Source organism: Embiotoca jacksoni, unplaced genomic scaffold (genome assembly GCF_022577435.1).
Source record: "Embiotoca jacksoni isolate LCO1_2020_lvr unplaced genomic scaffold, fEmbJac1.0.p SCAF_23, whole genome shotgun sequence".
Lineage (NCBI taxonomy): Eukaryota > Metazoa > Chordata > Actinopteri > Embiotocidae > Embiotoca > Embiotoca jacksoni.
The window spans coordinates 7,371,878-7,388,640 of NW_027185374.1; the positions used below are offsets into that span (position 1 = coordinate 7,371,878).

The window sequence follows — 16,763 nt, forward strand, 5'->3', positions numbered from 1 at the left end:
CACACAAAAACAGATCCAGCAAGTCCCTCGATTCTAGTAAACGAGGTCCGTAATTGGCGATAGGAGATAGCTGAGAACTACACTGTACATTAAAGCTGGCTTGTGTTGATGCTTTCCTGGGAATGTGTAAAAAAGTTGAACTTCCTGTTGAATATTAATATATACTTTCATTTGAACATTTCTTTCAATTTTGCAAGGCAACATCATGAATACAGAAGGTACAGCAGCTTCGTGTAAACACTACTTGTGTTTCCACATTCAGATTCAACAGGTGTTGCAGGGTTGGTTATTTTCCAAACATATTATTCACATATTATTGTGTTGTTTTCATCACTTCTATGTAGGAGCTGCCTCTGCGAATGAAAGAAAATGTGTTTATCTTATATTTGTAGATTTATGTATGCCAAGAATTGTCTGAAGTCCTCAACATATTTGAAATACTTTGTTACTCTGTTTTCTGCTTAATAAAAACATAAAAATCAAATGGTGTTGAGCTGACATACAACAGACATGAAGCTCCTGTACGGCCAGCTTGCATTTCAGTGAGAAGGTTAACGTTATGTCTTCTTCGATATTGCTATTTTCACAGAGATGTGAAAATGGCTATTTGTACCATAATTAGATCTGTGAAGCAGCTCTGTGATCAAAATCTGTCCAGATTTTTTAGATAGTGATGTGAAATATTACCTGGGGAAAATACACTTTTACCCAAATGACAGAACAGTTTTTTTTTCTGCTTAATCTCTTGAAATTTGGATCCTTATTTCAGGACATCATAATTTGTTCCTTTGTTTCACAAATTCAGTTATGTATTAATCACACAGATTTCAGACTGTATGATGGCAACATCAAGTATTGTCTGTTGAGCTGTACCTGTATCTGTCCCAAGTGGAAAAACAAAACCAATTGACTACTAATACCCATTATTCTCATCTTAAGTATGTTTACCGTATGCCTACCATGTTGTGTTATGTCATGTGTTATAAACTTTACAGAAATCCTTTCCATGTACATTGACATTAAATGATGCCGTTTCGTAATGGTGATGTCAATTTGCAGCAAAATGGTGACTACGTAAAAGATTGAAAAACACAGAAAGACTCTGCACTGTATCGGCGAGTGTGAGCGTACTTACCAGGTGACAGACAGAGGGACAGAAATCCAAGGGGAGGGGAAACACTGGAAGATAGCACTGGACCACTCTGAAAAAGAGAGGAAGCAAAAGGGAGAGAGATAAAATAGAAATTAGTTGGGTGTAAATTGCAGATATCTGATACACTTAAGTAATGTTACAGATGCTTGTGATGCCTTCAGGGGACACACTGACACACAAAAGGACGCACGCACGCACGTCCATACACAAGCCTTCGCATGCACAATACACACCGGGGTGTAATCACTCGCTCCCCGTAATGCTCCTCATCCTATTTGGCTAGTGCAGAATTTTAATCATTCCTCTGGCTTCTGATAAATAAACTTTTAATAGGAAGCCGCTTCCCTTAAGAAATGCTGCCTTCGTCAGAGAGAGGTGGAAATGAGCTGGCAAATTAGACAAACTGCACCACCTCCACATCTGCTCTGCTGTAGCTTGTTGAGTGGCAAGTACGTCAGGGGGAATATGAAGAGGCTGCTCGAAGCTTCAGATGTAAATGTAAAGAACAGTTTGGGTCAAAGGGACAGACAGATGGACAGACAGTGTGAAGGAGCGAAACGGGAACAAAACTATACATGGAGAAGAGGATAGTCCTCCTCTTGGCGAGGTGAATATCGTTACGTCTGCGGCGAAGACAAGACAAATGTCTCAACGTTTCCTGTACTTAGCGGGGACTGTGACTCTGCTTGTGTCTCTCCTCACCTCATCATCACAGCTCCATCTTGTTTTGCCCAGAGCGGGACAGGAACAGGGCTGTTTCTTTATACAATCACTTTGAAAGATAAACTTTGCCAGAGAAGTGTAGACAGCAGCAGGAAAGATTTCAACAACTAAGTGAGGAAAACGTGCTGCTCGGCAGATTGTAATTTGCATCTGTCCATTTACAAATGTGGGCCAATATAGTGAGAATATTAAACATAAAAAGCAAATCATTGAGGCTAAGTGATGATAGGAAATTCTGAAACTGTAACGTCAAACAAAGGAGGATTATTAATGGGGCTATGCATAATATTTAATGAACAGGATTATGAATGAAACAGCTATGCGAGTAGCCCATGTGAACCACAAGGATTGTTTTGGAATATTATATGACAGACTTTCCCAGAAGAAAAATTACTTTATGAAGGAATTAATCAAAATAATAAATTGGCATTGATCCTGCAGCATCTATTATGTCTTCAGTCATCTGCTTCCTGTCTCTGTCTCTCTCTCGGTGGGTACCAAAAAAGGGAAGCCATGTCATATATGCAGAGACAAATATTCATGTCCTGCCGAGTAATTTGGTAAGAGGACAACAGCAGGATGTATACAGAGAACAGTGTAAGAATGATGATCCTCCAGCCGTCAAAACAAGAGCAAACAAGCCTCAGGGATGGAAAATAAAGCAGCAAATTTCAGAGAATGATTTGTTTTGAGATGCTGCCAAGTGAATATATTGGTATGAGCCACATTACACAATATCAATTGTATTTATTTTAAAAGTAAGTTTTCTTCACTTTTCAACCCAGACATACCAAACTGGATCTTAAAACTGCTACCATGGAAACTCCAGCAAGCACTGCAGCTACGACGGTCCAGCAATGAATACGCAATATCAAACAAGGGTGGATGTACTTCGCTACCTGAAAGGCTCTCTCCTGCCCTTTCTGTGTGCTGTGTATGTGTGTGTGCTGTGTGTGTGTGTGTGTGTGTGTGTGTGTAGTACGTGTGTGTTTTTGGAAGGTGCTATTCCAAGCAACATCCAGTGGTGCTGTAATAATTCCTTTGATTAGGGCAACAGGTAATCTCACCCCCGCCTGCCACCAGATTTAAACGGTGTAAACAGTGGCAGCTCTACTATTCATCACTCAACAAATGACAGCTCTACGGGGGAAACACACGGGGGTGCTGATTAAAAGGACAGCAGTGTTAACACAGCCAACCACACACACTCCCGCAGGTATTATAAGATGGGATACGGCAGGGGAAATGACATTATCCATGTTACCTGGAATAGCTCAAAAATAACACGTGAATATAAATATCAACACATACAGATGAGAAATATGGTTAAAAAAAAAAGAAGAGTGACATTAGTTGTAAAGTTGCATGGTGCCCTTTAAAAATAAACGTGTTTATCTTCATACGTTAAAAAAAAAAAAAAAAAAAAAAAAAAAAAAAAAAGACAGGGAGGGTGACAGCCTCCAAAATATCTTATAAACTGGTTTTAAGTGAAGAGAATGACTCGACAGTTTAAGTACGAACGGCATATGTCACCGCCTCAGGAATTCGACCCAACCCAAAGCCTGACACGCAGCTCTCTGAGGGGCTCGCTGTTGGCTGCTTTGCTGCCATGAACAGCACCTGTCAGGACAATGAGAAGATAAGTCTTATTGTGTCAGCTCTGTAACTCTTCAATATGGCTTTTTTTGAGAGTCACTGTGAAGGCTCATCAAACAACAGTAACTCTCTGACCAGGCGAGCACTCTGAGAAAACCCCTCCCCCTTGTTCAGCATGCAGCTGCGTCCCACAGGGCAGCAGGGTTTTCTAAGAAGGTTGAAGTCGGGTTAACAGACTGGAAACTGCAGGATAAATATCTGGACAAACAGGAGCACTGAAATTACTCAACTACATGAATGAAATTTGGTGTTTTCTAGTGTCCATGTAACGGTATGAAAATGTATACCCTTCTTGTGTCTGTACAGCAATGATGCTGCTGTCAGGGAAGTTAGTTATCTTGCCCTTGTGCAAAAGTCATAAACTTTGCCTTCCCGCTCCTCTTAATTTCACAAATTAATAAATTTCATCTTCTTTGTCTAATCTGCATGCAAAACAAAGCATAACGGTGACATGCTGTGATATTATGTGGGCCTATGTCATTTCCTGTTGTCACTGAGGTAAGCTACGCTCTCCCAATTTCCAGTCTTTGTGCTAAACTGACCGACAGCTGACAATAGCTCCTTAAAGTATTCAATAGTGCATGAATCAAGACTACTTTAAGCTGCTTTCCCAAAATGTCAAATTATTATTTATTTTTGTAAATGTAACTATATGTTTAAAATGTTGACAGCTTATCACAGATTTGTATGTTTGATCTGTTGTGGTTAAGGTTATAAGCTAAGCAAGTTTCCAATCCTATTTACAGTTGTAGTTAAAAAAAAAAAAAAAAAAAAAAAAAAAAAAATACACCAAAGTCAGATAAATCCATGTTGCCCAGACCACTGCTTTCGGACAGCTTTTGCATAATCTGCAGCCGAGTCCACTCCAGACTTTGGGAAGAGGTTTGGGTGTTCACTATCTACGAAAAATACAGGTATATCCTATTATCTGCAGTTAATTAGTAACACGGTTTTAATATTATGAAACACTTAGCGATGCATCACATTCTAAAATCAACATTAGGAGCCATGAGCTCATGAATGAATCATAGAACCAGACATGTGGAGCTCCTCTGCATTTCAATTTGTGCCAAAATGTTCTGTTCTGTTCTGACTAGAGTGAAGCTCATATTTTATACAAACCACAATTTTTTTTTATGTCCTTTTAAAGTGTAACAAAATGTTTGGTGACAAAAGAGAACCTTAACATATCAAAGAATTTCTGGAATGTTATTTTTTTTTTTTTTTAACCAAGTCTTTATGTCTCTCCTATGGAGCTTTATAAGTGTCTCCTATGGAGCACTAGTAGGTGAATCAATGTCGAGCTCAGTCTCTGGTATTAAAGTGTGACGTGAACTCTGACAGATTATCATCCATGCTAGCACCATTTATTCTCACATTATTCCTGCCAACATGGTGGTGTAAACAAAATGAGTCATGATACGCCTAGAGCTCGATGAAGTATTTATGATTGGGTTTTTTGTTTTTCATTGATTCCTTGACATATTGTGTATGAAACTACAAACCAACCAAACCAACAGGCACTCGCTTGAATGAAATGAATACCTTGAAACATCAGTTTCTCTTACTGACTTCTCAGTCGAGCGTGGGTGAAATTGAAATAGGAGGGAAAGACAAAAGGAGAGGCTCCCTGAGAGAGGCAGAGAACAATGGAGGGAGAGATAAAGAGTCAGACACAGAGAGATGCACAGGCACCAAAACATTTCACATACACTTTGACTTTTCAATTTTATCTTTTCTTTGTGATGCTGTCAGAAGCCAGCTCCCTGAGGGCCGAAGAGAGAGAGAGGCAGCCAGAGAGAATAAATCCAGGCAGAGAAAAAGGTGAGAGGGAGGATTTTCTCTGCTTAGTGAGTCAGACACAACACAGAGAGAGCATCACTCCCTTTGCCGCGGAGAATGATGGACGACTGTCTTTAGAACGAAATGAGGTCTGGGTCTCTATGCACAGGCACATCACACACGGGGCGAGCAGTTCTCCCCTTCCACCATTGTACTGGCTAATTAGTGGATTACATTAGGAGGGACCAATGACAGTAAGGCCATTCAACCTCGGCTAATACTAGATAGCCATTATACAGCATAATTTGTGCTGGTATGACATGGAATACTGCAGGGATGAGGTCTCTGTACAGAGCTGCAAACTGGCAGCACTTCAATGTTTGGCAAGTTTCACACATAGAATCTGTAACATTGGCTTAATCTATCTGTCCAAATAAAGCAATTTTAGCTTTCAATCTTAGGTCTTTGCCACATAAATAGTCAAAAATGATTCAACTCAAACATGATCAAATCATTGCAGATGGAACAGTAATTCATTCACACCTGATATTTAGCTTGGGTATGTGAGGGAGAGTGGCAGTGCTGTAAATCAGAGGTGAGGTGGGAAGAAATAATCTAGGGAAAGGAGATTCACTCTTTTAATCTCTATTCAATACTGTATTTAAATTATGGTTCTTTATATTTCCTAGGAGTGTAATATAGTTTTCTATTGTGGTGGACAAGTTAACTACGACTCTCAAGTGACATTGCACCAAGAAATATCCAATTACTCAGCTGAAGATTCTGTCATGTGTGCAGCTAATGGTTAGCCTGGCTTCATTCGCCCATTGCTCACAGCCTCAGTTCTTGCTGTGCTTATAGTCTGGAAACCATCTTCACATTAATGTTTCAGTCACTCTGAAGGCGAACCAATGATTGAAGTGTGATAATGTTAAATAATGTTAAAGTCCAGCGTTTGTTTTGATATGTAGTTCTAACAATGGCCTCGGTGGTGTCTAGATGAAGTGATATGAACATTTGTAGAAATGCAAGCAAATATCAAGGAATTGAAGTCGGAGCAGGGCGGCACCCCCGGGACCCTGTTCAGGATAAAGCGGGTATAGATAATAGATGGATGGATGGATGAAGTCGGAGCAAGAAAAATGTCTGAAAATAATTATAGAAAAATAGTCTGCAATGGTCGTTTGTCCAACATGGCGTTGCTCTCTGCTCACATTAGGGTAGAGTCTCTGTTGTTTACAGCTTGGTGAGCGCACAACAAATGTCATATGGTGGTCAATGCTGATTGGATAAAGGCTGCTTGTAAAATTAAGCAATCCTCAATTGGATCGTGACCAGAGCCAATAGATTCATGCAGACAATCTGGGTCTGGTAATACCACACTAGGTAATGAGGCACATTTGCTAATAATTTGGGCACCCCTGGTTCAATTTATATTTTAATTTCTGAGCCAACTTTGGTTAATTTACACAACTATGGTACCCTATTTTGCTTTGCACATTCCTGATTCTTCATGACAACGGGGGCTGATGCTCATGGATATTGTAGTATTAAGAGCCATCCCAAAATGTTGGATAAAACATCATTTGAAGTTTAAATAGTTAAAACTGGTGGTCCTAATGTAATATGACCTTTACATTGTCTAGGAGAGCCTTGTGTTTCAATGTTATGCAACACTAACAATATCATTGAAAGAAAAAACTGAAATGCGAATGCAGACAAGAGAGAGAAATCACTTCTGGAAGCAGACGCCAGTCCCACTTCACAAATGTATTAATTTTCTATTCATTAAGTTTTACTGGCAACGGTAGACTCAGTCATTTCTGCACTGGATTCAAATTGCCAATTGACACACAAAGGATCCACCAGCAACAAGGTATGCATCCAGTATGGAAATGTTTTTAATTGATCTCATCAAAATCAGCCTCACCGTTTACCGTTCACTCTGGCACAGTCGTATCAGTGCTGTATTAAGTTATTGCTATCGCCAACCAAACTTACTGCTGCTAGTTTAAGTACATTATGTACAGTTTATGTACATAAACTCATGTTAATGTTTCCAAACTGTTCTGATATTGTGCAAAAAAAAAAAAAAACGTTAGCAGATTGCGGTTGCAATTATTTTTGACTGACTATTCAATTATAAAAACATGCGCTTGTTTGGCTCTGCTGTAAAAAGAGAGATGTTATATTTGACAAAGCAGGTGCTTGTGGAGTACCTGAAGTGTTAAACTGAACTCGCTCTTAGCACAGTAAACGAGCGTGTCACCAAATCAACCAATACTGCAGTTCCAGGGATTCTAACTTGTTGGATATTCATACTCTAAGACGTTCTTTGTTGGGAGGAAGGTTTAAGGATGGGGACGGAGGATTCTTACGATTATGGTGACTTTAAAATAAGAATAAATAAGATGTTTATAGGTTGATCTAATATGATGTTGACCATATTAGATTTCTTTTGAAGAAAATAATTCAAATCTGAAACTAAAATATAAAATACTTCACATAATGAAGTGCTGAAAGGGCCCTTGGGGAATGGAAATAACTTTAATTCCTTCCAGTGTTTTGTATTACAATAAAACCACTTGTAAAATTGTTCTTCTCATTGTTAATTCAAACTGTGGCAACTTAACAGATAATTAAGTTAATGTCCTCATCAGGAGGACTTTCATAAACAAAATGAATGAGTTTCTTTTAACTGAGCCAGGGAAAATAAACTTTCTTGTGAAACTGCCTCTCTGCGAAAAAACTAAAACTATTGTGTTTCGTGTCTGGCCATTTCAGAACTGTCAGTCACATTTATTTCAGTCTTTGTTTTACATTCTTTCACTTCACTGCTTTCTACGAGACCCGATGGGATCTCTCAAGTTGCATACGGTGTAAAACTTACAGTCACTAATGGGACGCTTTTCAGAATAAAGTGCAGCTTACAAAAATCTGTATATATATTTGCTATACATCTAATTTCTTATTTTGTAATATAGTATAATAGTGTTACTTCAGAAAAAAGTGGCAAAGGAAGATTATGTGCTTTGATTGTGACAGTTGTCTAAACTTTACATTACTTCCACAGGTTGTTATGATAGCCATGTAATAGATTTGTGTGCCAAGCCCAGAGGTTTGTTTAAATGACATGTGAGAAGTGGCTCGTGAAAAATGGATCCGGCCCAATGACAAATATCTGGCAGTGGTTATATTGTGTTATATTGTGTGTTTAAAATTTGCTTGTATCCTTACCTACATTTTTTTTTTTTTATCTTAGTCGTAAACTATAAAGAACTCCAGACAAAAACGCCATTAAAATCCACTTTGTCTTTCAAAACATTAAACAAATGAAGACATAAATTTGGCCCATATTAACTATTTCATGCTGTTCCACTCTGGGATTTCTGCATAAAACCAGGCATTCCCTTGCAGCCATTAGATTATGCAAGTCAATAAGAAAAAAAAGAGACAATTGTGCCGTGTTCTGTATTTCAACCTAGCTGAGCATGACAAGTGATAAGCTCAGCTGTTAAATGTTACATAATTGCTTGGACTTGTTATCTTGTACAGTAGTTGCCTGATTAAAGATGCTCTTCTGGCACATACAACACACACTCACACATTCATGTTTCCATCACTTCCATTTACTTCCTGGAGACTTATCCTGAACTTAAACATTCACACTAACCATGAGCATAACTACGATCTGCCTTCACTCAACCTAAACATATTTATGTCCCCACAGCATAATTAATTACAACTGCACATAAAGACAACACACACACACACACACACACACACACACACACACACACACACACACACACACCATCTCTTTCTCCTTTTCTAGACAGACAAGAGGAGCGCTGTAGAAAAAAGAAGAGGCAACATTCCTGCTGTTTATCTAGTCATCTGATCTGGCCAGCGAGTCATGTGTTGGAGCTGTGTTAAGAGACTTGGCAGGATGCTTAAGGCTAACTCTAGCCTAATGTATTCTGCTATGTATTCACAATCTTAACTTTTACAGTGCTCTCTATCTCTATAAATGAGTCATTTCCCCACCAGAAACACACAAATGCTGCGGTTCTTTTTTTTTTTTTACAAAAACACAGACAGAAGTTACTCAAGATGTCTTGCATTTGGCACATTTGCAGCTTGCTGGTTTTATGATGCTGGAAACATGCTTTATCTGATAATTTTCTTTCCCCCCCCCCTCTGTCTACCCCAAATCACAACTTGCACAACATCTGTCATTATCAGGCAACCTGTTTGATGTGACTTGATTTGTGAAAGGGATAATAAACGTAAATGTCGATCGAGAGGTCTCTTAATTTCGCACCTCAAATATTGACTGTGATAATTGCAGTAATTTTGCTGACTTCAATGATCCTCGCCAGTGTGTTGTAAAGCTGTGTTCTCTCTATTATAGGCTGGGCTGGGTAATAATAGCAATCCAGGAGAGGATGGCACAAAATCAAGTTTTGCATTCTGGAGCAAAGGTCGACAGTTTAATTGGAAGTGCAAATTGCGTTCACATGTATCCCCAAAGTGGATTGAGCCATGGGTAAAGTGAATGCGCACATTGCAAGCGTGAGTACATTTAACAGACGAGAGGGGAAGGTTGATTCCAAAGTATTTTTAGACCCACGCGTGGAGCTAAGCTACAATCATTATCACTGAAGAGTTGTTTTTACTCCCCGACGCCTCTTTCACTCAAACTCAGATACTCCTGCCGCCTGCTACTGAATCAGCTATAAGCCTAACGCTGCCAATTTTTTGTTAGGAAAGAGTAAATATTGACTTGATGACTGCAGCTCCCATCTGTTGATGAGAGAGGAAGTGTCGCCTTCTCTTTCTGTCCGCTTTGTGTGTGTGTGTGTGTGTGTGTGTGTGTGTGTATGTGAGAAAACCTCTCTCTCTCTCTCTCTCTCTCTCTCTCTCTCTCTCTCTCTCTCTCTGCTGCTGGCTGAGAGTCTGCAGAGAATACCCCCATCATTACATTCACCCTCAAGCCACACTTACCCTTGTAGTGAAGACACATGCTCTCATCATTGATCTTTCTCTTTCTTTCTTTAAGCAGCAAGCAGCGCTCCCACGTATCTTTATAATCTACAAGAGCCGGACCAGTAAAGGTTGAGGCCCGGTTTCAATCAGCTCTCCTGTATTAGAAACCGAGACTGACGAAGTGGAGTTGAGTGGTTGATCAGTGCAAAGACCAGAGGGTGATGCTGGGATTCACTCAGCCTTTTAGTGGTGTCACGGGCAAGTAGAGCTCAACATCCATGATGATAAAGTGGTTCAGGTAATATCTTAGAAGGTGCACAACCTGAATGACCTTGCTAGTTATACCTGATCTTTAAAGTTCTTTGAACAGAAAGCATAAACGAGGCCTGAGCCAAGAAGTAGACATTTGCATTTTTATCATTCCTAGTCCTACAAACGTGAGTAGCAATAGTAAGACTACTTTTGATAGCAATAAAGCAATATTCTTGACACAAAACTTGTAATATTCAAAAATAAAATGTTGGAAATATTCAAACCATCTCCCTTCTTTCACTCGTTATACTACAAAACAAGCTGCTTCAACATGTTTTGGTAAGAGGGACTACTCTCTTCCTACAAGTGGATTACATTTGAAGATGTAGTTCCTTTGAAAGCGACACTTCCTCCGCCTTAGTGCAGCCTCAAGTGACTGTCACATCCATATTTGAAATGAATGTCAAGGTCTGAAAACGCAGCTGAGGGTAGGACAGGGTTTCAGGGTGCTGGATCTATGCAAACATTTGCAATGGGAATTTAGGTGTGCTGGCTCTGCTGCTGCTGACTCTGCTTCTGGTTCAGGAAATCCTGATGTTTGACTCCTGCTGCTGCTGTAGTGTTGGAGTTTTCACTGTTTGTAAGGATCTGGTTTTTTATTTTTTATATGAAAGAACATCCATGATTCTTTTCTACAAAGAGGTGTGAATTTAGTCAGAAATGCTCGTTTACATAAATACATTTTGACAGACATTCTTATTGGTCAAAGGATTTCTATCAAATCCAATCCAACCAAAATTGACAATTTAAGGTTTGCATCATTTTATAATCGTTTTGAAAGCTGGTAGTTAATATTTAAACTGTGCAAATGCACCTTAACATGAGCATGAACATGAATATAGGATCACAAAACTTTGACGGTTGACCCATGTTGGTTGCATTTTATTGCTCATCGTTTTCTAGGAAAACTGTGTTACCTTCTGTCATATCTCATGCCGCTTATGCTAAATTGGTCTCACGCTGTTGACAACCACTAAAGAATTTGGGGTCAATAAAATCATAGCACCCGTGATCTGATAATGTGAAATGTCACAAAGACTTTGCTGCACACATTTGATTTGATCAGTGACATTTCGTGAACCATAGAAGTTTTTCCTTCTTCAAAAGTCCAGGTTGGGTGCATGGTGCAACACAACAGTGGAATTGGGTGCAGGAGACTCCTGTTCAGTTTCCCTTTCCAAGCACGAGTCAGGACAGTTTTTACAAGAGCAGTTTACAGTCGCCTTGACAATGATGGTTGCATAACTTAAAGGAAGTAGCAACTTTTGATTTACGGTTCCAACCAGGAGTTGGGATAGTTATTTTTAAACCACATTACCATGACAACAAAGGTTGCACATATTTAAGGAAATCTTAACTTTAACGCACAACACACACAACACGGTTCAAGTCATCATTTTTCATTTTTATCATTCATTTTAATAGAACTGACATTTCAAGAGAATGCAAAATTATAGATATGTAGATCTGTAAAAAATAGAGTGTGAAACTTTTTTTTTATGGAGTATGTGATGCTAATACTTTAAAATGTTTAAGTCTTTTTCTCCTTGTCTCCTTAATTGTTGCCATTCTGCCAGGGCTTTTACCATTGTATTGATAGATTGCTCATCATAGAAATAACTTAATGTTATTTCCTGGATTAAAGCTTTTAAATTAGACTCATGTTTCCAAACTAATCCTATCCTCTTTTGTTAACGAGAGAGCTCGGATTTCTTCAAAACAAAAACTCCACCCAAACTGCATTTTAATATGGTTTTTCTATTATTTGCCCCGTTATGCTCACAGGGTACTTGCCATTAAACGAACATACATCATTTAGGAGTAATGGAAATGTATGCCTCTCTTTTATCAAAGTAAAGCTTGAAGCATATGAAAATTAATCAGGCACAGCCAACAGACAACTCTCATGCAACACATTACATTATTAATGCAGATTACATCATTAATACAGAACATATTATGGAGAGCAATCCAATCTCGGCTCCATTACAGTGTCAAGCTTGGCACAAGGGAGCGAACAGCAGCAGCAGCCACGCAACCCTCTTATCAATGAGTAATGTCTGGCCGTGGATCGGCCAACGCTGCGCATCAGTCTTGTATGAAAGATGCTTTGAAAAATTAGACCTCTTGCCTTCATCATTCAGTACAAACCCAATAAAATGTCCACCGTTTCCAGTACTCAGTGCAGATTGTTTGCAACGTTGAGTGCTTTAGAGGAAATAGCATCTGTATTTGTCTAATGAGGCTCAAAGACAAAGTAACAACAAGGAAAAATAAGAGGTGGATATCTGCGCTCAATGGTAGATAGCCAGAACATTCATATCTTTCCTTGTTTTATTGTGGACTGCTGATTTTAAGTTTCTACGTTGTTGTTTGTACATTCAGAAACACATTAGATTAAACACCGAGATACAGACATTATATAACTTGTCAGGCAGACCTGCAGGCAGGATCTGTTCATATACATTATGCACAAGTTTTAATCAACTGCTTTAATGCAGGCTAGGTTATTAATATGCAATCGTGAACCACATGCTTCGGAAAGAAGAAACTAATATTAAAGGGGTTGCCTGTGTTACAATACATTCTAGGAAAAGATCCTCTTCGATAATTGCTACCAGATGGTTTTTAGCCAGCAAAGCTGTTCGCCAGAGCCGAAACACAACTGATTAAAAAATAACATAAGTAAAAGAAATGTGTGTTGCTGCAGTGATCACTGGCAGCGAACAAGCCCAAAAACTCACCAGTTCAGCATCAATAACGTTCAGCGGGAGAAGCTCATGTCTCGGTCTGTAGAGACAAAAAAGGACATACGTAAGAAGGGGAGAAAATTTCATAGATCACAAAGGCCTGAATCTGGACTTATTTGGCTGAGATCTAAAACTGTAATACAGCAGGAAGAGCAAGAGCTGAGATAGAACCGCACAGAGAGATGAGCACATACCACAACTCCCCTGCCAAGGAAAACATAAAGGCCAGACATGTTGAGGCCTGTGATTCAATATATTTCCAAAAATGCTATGATAACACTAAGTCCTGTCAGTTGGTGCGCCAGGCTTCTTGTCTGCTGAACTATCAATCCATCTGATTGTCGGAGCTTCCACGTTCACAGATCTCTTTGTGAGGTGTTAAAATATCCATGAGGACGACAGGCAACTTTGTCAAGGCTGCTGTGAGCGGAAGCTGCACTATGATTGCTCCATTAGGATATAAGTGGAGAAAGGTGAGCTAATCCAGTTGAAGAGAGGAAATTAGGGAGGGAGCACAGTCAGCCTTTCAAAATAAATATATAAATGAAGCAATCATGATGTAGAATAAACTGCCATGGGATGGATTCCAACTTTAGTCCAGCTCGAATAAACCTCCCAGCAAATCGATATGATGTTGGCAAGTCTACCACTGTGAATACATACTGAGAAAAAGATGTTTGGGACCTGACCCGACATATGCACTCATGCTCACCACAGAAATGAAAACATCCACAAAGGCAATACTGAGTAATGTGTGCCTTTAGACACAATTCGAAGCCTAATCACACTGCAACATGGTCACATTTGGAAACTTGAAACTGTAAAAACAATGCTCGGCTTCACAATAACAACTACTACTACTACTACTACCACTATAACATGGAAAAGTCGCTTTTCGTTCTTCGAATCAGTAAAACTAGTATTAATGGGTAAATAGTATTGATTACACCACAGCATTTGCAAAAAAATAATAGGGATTATCATTAAAACTCTGATCATGCAGCCATACGATAGCACTGCAGTGTTCAGTGCTTCCTAAAAAAAAAAAAGAACCTCTCTCAGGCTGAACACTGATTGTACTAAAGACGTAACACTTGCAATGTCATCTGCTCCAAAAAAAAAGAAAATAATAAAACACCTGCATGCCCTCACTTAGCCTTTAAGCTTCTTAGTCCACCTCTATTCATCAAAATGCTTCACAGTATGGGTTTAAGCCACAGGTAAGGGATTGTTATTGTGCGAGAGGGTAATGTTTTCCTCTGTAATCACCACTGAAACGTTTACGTGACGAGTCGGAGCAGAATTAGTTTTTCTTTACATAATACGATGGCGTATTTCGGTGGCGATCTTTCACGGGCAACAGAGGACACAGTTAGGAAGGAGAGTATATTTACAGTGCACGATAACACACCTGCACCGCAGCTTACAAGAAGGAAAATATTGTTCCTCTGCAAATAAGCCTCGTGCCTCATAATGTAGAAAGATAGAACGGGTTGATGAGAACAGGTGGACGAGCTGATGCAACATGTCTGTCTGCACCGTCTACATCCATTCGTTAATTCATTTTAGGGGTACAAAGCCAGGTGGAAAAAAAACAAAAAAACACTTTATGGGCTATTTGTACTGCAAATAGGCCTACAGACTTATCCACAAGTTACTCCTCAACAAATATCACTCTACCTCCTGGGTGTGTTTAATGAAACGGGTGTTGAACAGTGAAACCGCCTGTCTGACACTGGCATCAAAGAAAAACGCCCAAAAAAGATTTTCCTTTCAATAAAAAAAATGATCACTCCCATACAGAAGACTGGCATTGATTTAACCTAGAGTCAATGTCAGTATATCAACACTGAAATCTCACGCAACGCAGGTGGAACCAAACCAGAAAATCCAAACAGAATTTTGGTAGACGACACACCAGAAATCACTGAATCAAACACTGACCTGTGAAAGACAAATGGAAACGCTAAACTATTCTCGCAAGAAACTAGTAATTTGTAGTTGCCCCGACGGTGAAGCAATGACACCTTGCAGTGTGGGACGGACGCACGGCAGCTGCAGCTCCCACATTCACTAAAACTACCCGACGAGCATCTGCAAACTGTGGATGCACCAGACCGACAAATTGAATAACACACACAAAAAAAAGTGTAAATATTAGAAGGAGGAAAAAAAAAAAAAAAAAAAAGCCCGGGTATGTTGTTTACTCTGTTGACTTTTATGGCCGCTGTTGCAGGGTGCACCGTGCTTGTCATCGGCCGGCTGGCTTTCTGCTCTGTCCCGCTGCAGCTAGCTCCCACCGGCTAGCCTCCCAGCACCTGGAAACATCAATAACCACCGCGTTTTCATCAAGTTTCCAAGCCGCGGCGGCTCTCTGTGTCGTGTCCTATTTTACCGGGAAGAGAAGCCGCGGCGCCGAGCAAAAGCGAGACTCGATTCGATATCAAAACTGATTCAGGTCCCATTTTTTTTTTTTTTTTTTTTTTTTTTTTGGTTGTTGTTTTTTTTTTTTTGTTTAATGCGTCTCGCTAGCTAGCTAGCAAAAGCTACTGTCTCCAGCTGTGTGTGTGTGTGTGTGTGAGACAGACAAGTGAGACAGACAAGTGAGACAGAGAGGACGTCTGAATGATGCGAGCAGGATTTGGGAGTTTTAAATAACGGTTCCCAGCATCCGTCCAGCAGCTAAACTAACACCGTAAATTCAACCCGGTCTGGTGCGCGTTTAACGGAGCAGCCAAGCGCGGTGTCTCTCTTGGATGGTCCGCGGGCGGCTGTGAGAGACATTTCACGAAAGCTTAAATGTTTTGTTGTCTTACGTGATTTCGGCCGGCGGAGGTTCGGGACGGGGTTTAATCCGACGGCGGAAAGAAACGATGCTTTTGCAGAGTCCGCGGCGGGGGTAGGGGAGGGTGTGTGGGGGGGTGGGGGGGGGTCAGGGTTTCTCTGCGCGTCTTCCAGCTGCTGCTGCTGCTGCTGCCCTCTTATCCCGTCTCCCTCCCGACCGTCTGCTCTGTCTCCCTCCTGCCGGAGTGTCCCGGTGCTCTTTGTACCACTCGCCCTCCAGTGGAGAATGAGCGGCCCTGATGCGCTTTGACGGAGGAGCCCCACTTCAGCGAAACAGCGCGCGCTCCCCGCCGCCGCCGCCTAATAATGCGTGTGCGTGCGCGCGCGCGCGCCTCTGTGTGTATTATGCGCGTGTGCGCAAACGGGTGAATGAGCGAGCCTTGGGTTGACAAAGTGAGTCATCCAGCAGAACCAGATCCAGCTCCTCCTCCTCCTCCTCCCCCCCCTCCCTGCTCTAACAGCTGACTGCTGTAGCCGCCATGCGTTGATGAAGACAAACAGTGCCTTCTCTCCTCCCTTTGTAAAGACGCACTGATGTTGCTCTGTAAAGAAGC

At 40.5% G+C, this 16,763-nt stretch overlaps 1 protein-coding gene across 4 annotated transcripts in view; it reads right to left on the reverse strand.

Annotated features, from left to right (window-relative positions):
• LOC138203578 (1-phosphatidylinositol 4,5-bisphosphate phosphodiesterase beta-4-like) overlaps positions 1 to 16,503 on the reverse strand; it is a 59,649-nt gene extending 43,146 nt beyond the window's left edge. For 3 of the 4 annotated variants that reach the window (XM_069158560.1, XM_069158559.1, XM_069158557.1), the window contains exons 1-3: positions 16,182 to 16,502; positions 13,360 to 13,405; positions 1,136 to 1,202 (exon numbers count right to left, since the gene is read on the reverse strand). The gene's annotated coding sequence lies outside the window, so the exon portion shown is untranslated. Of the gene's footprint in view, positions 1 to 1,135; positions 1,203 to 13,359; positions 13,406 to 16,181 lie in introns of all 4 variants that reach the window. The other variant, XM_069158562.1, reaches the window with a different exon arrangement.
• Between the last annotated feature and the right edge of the window lie 260 nt (positions 16,504 to 16,763).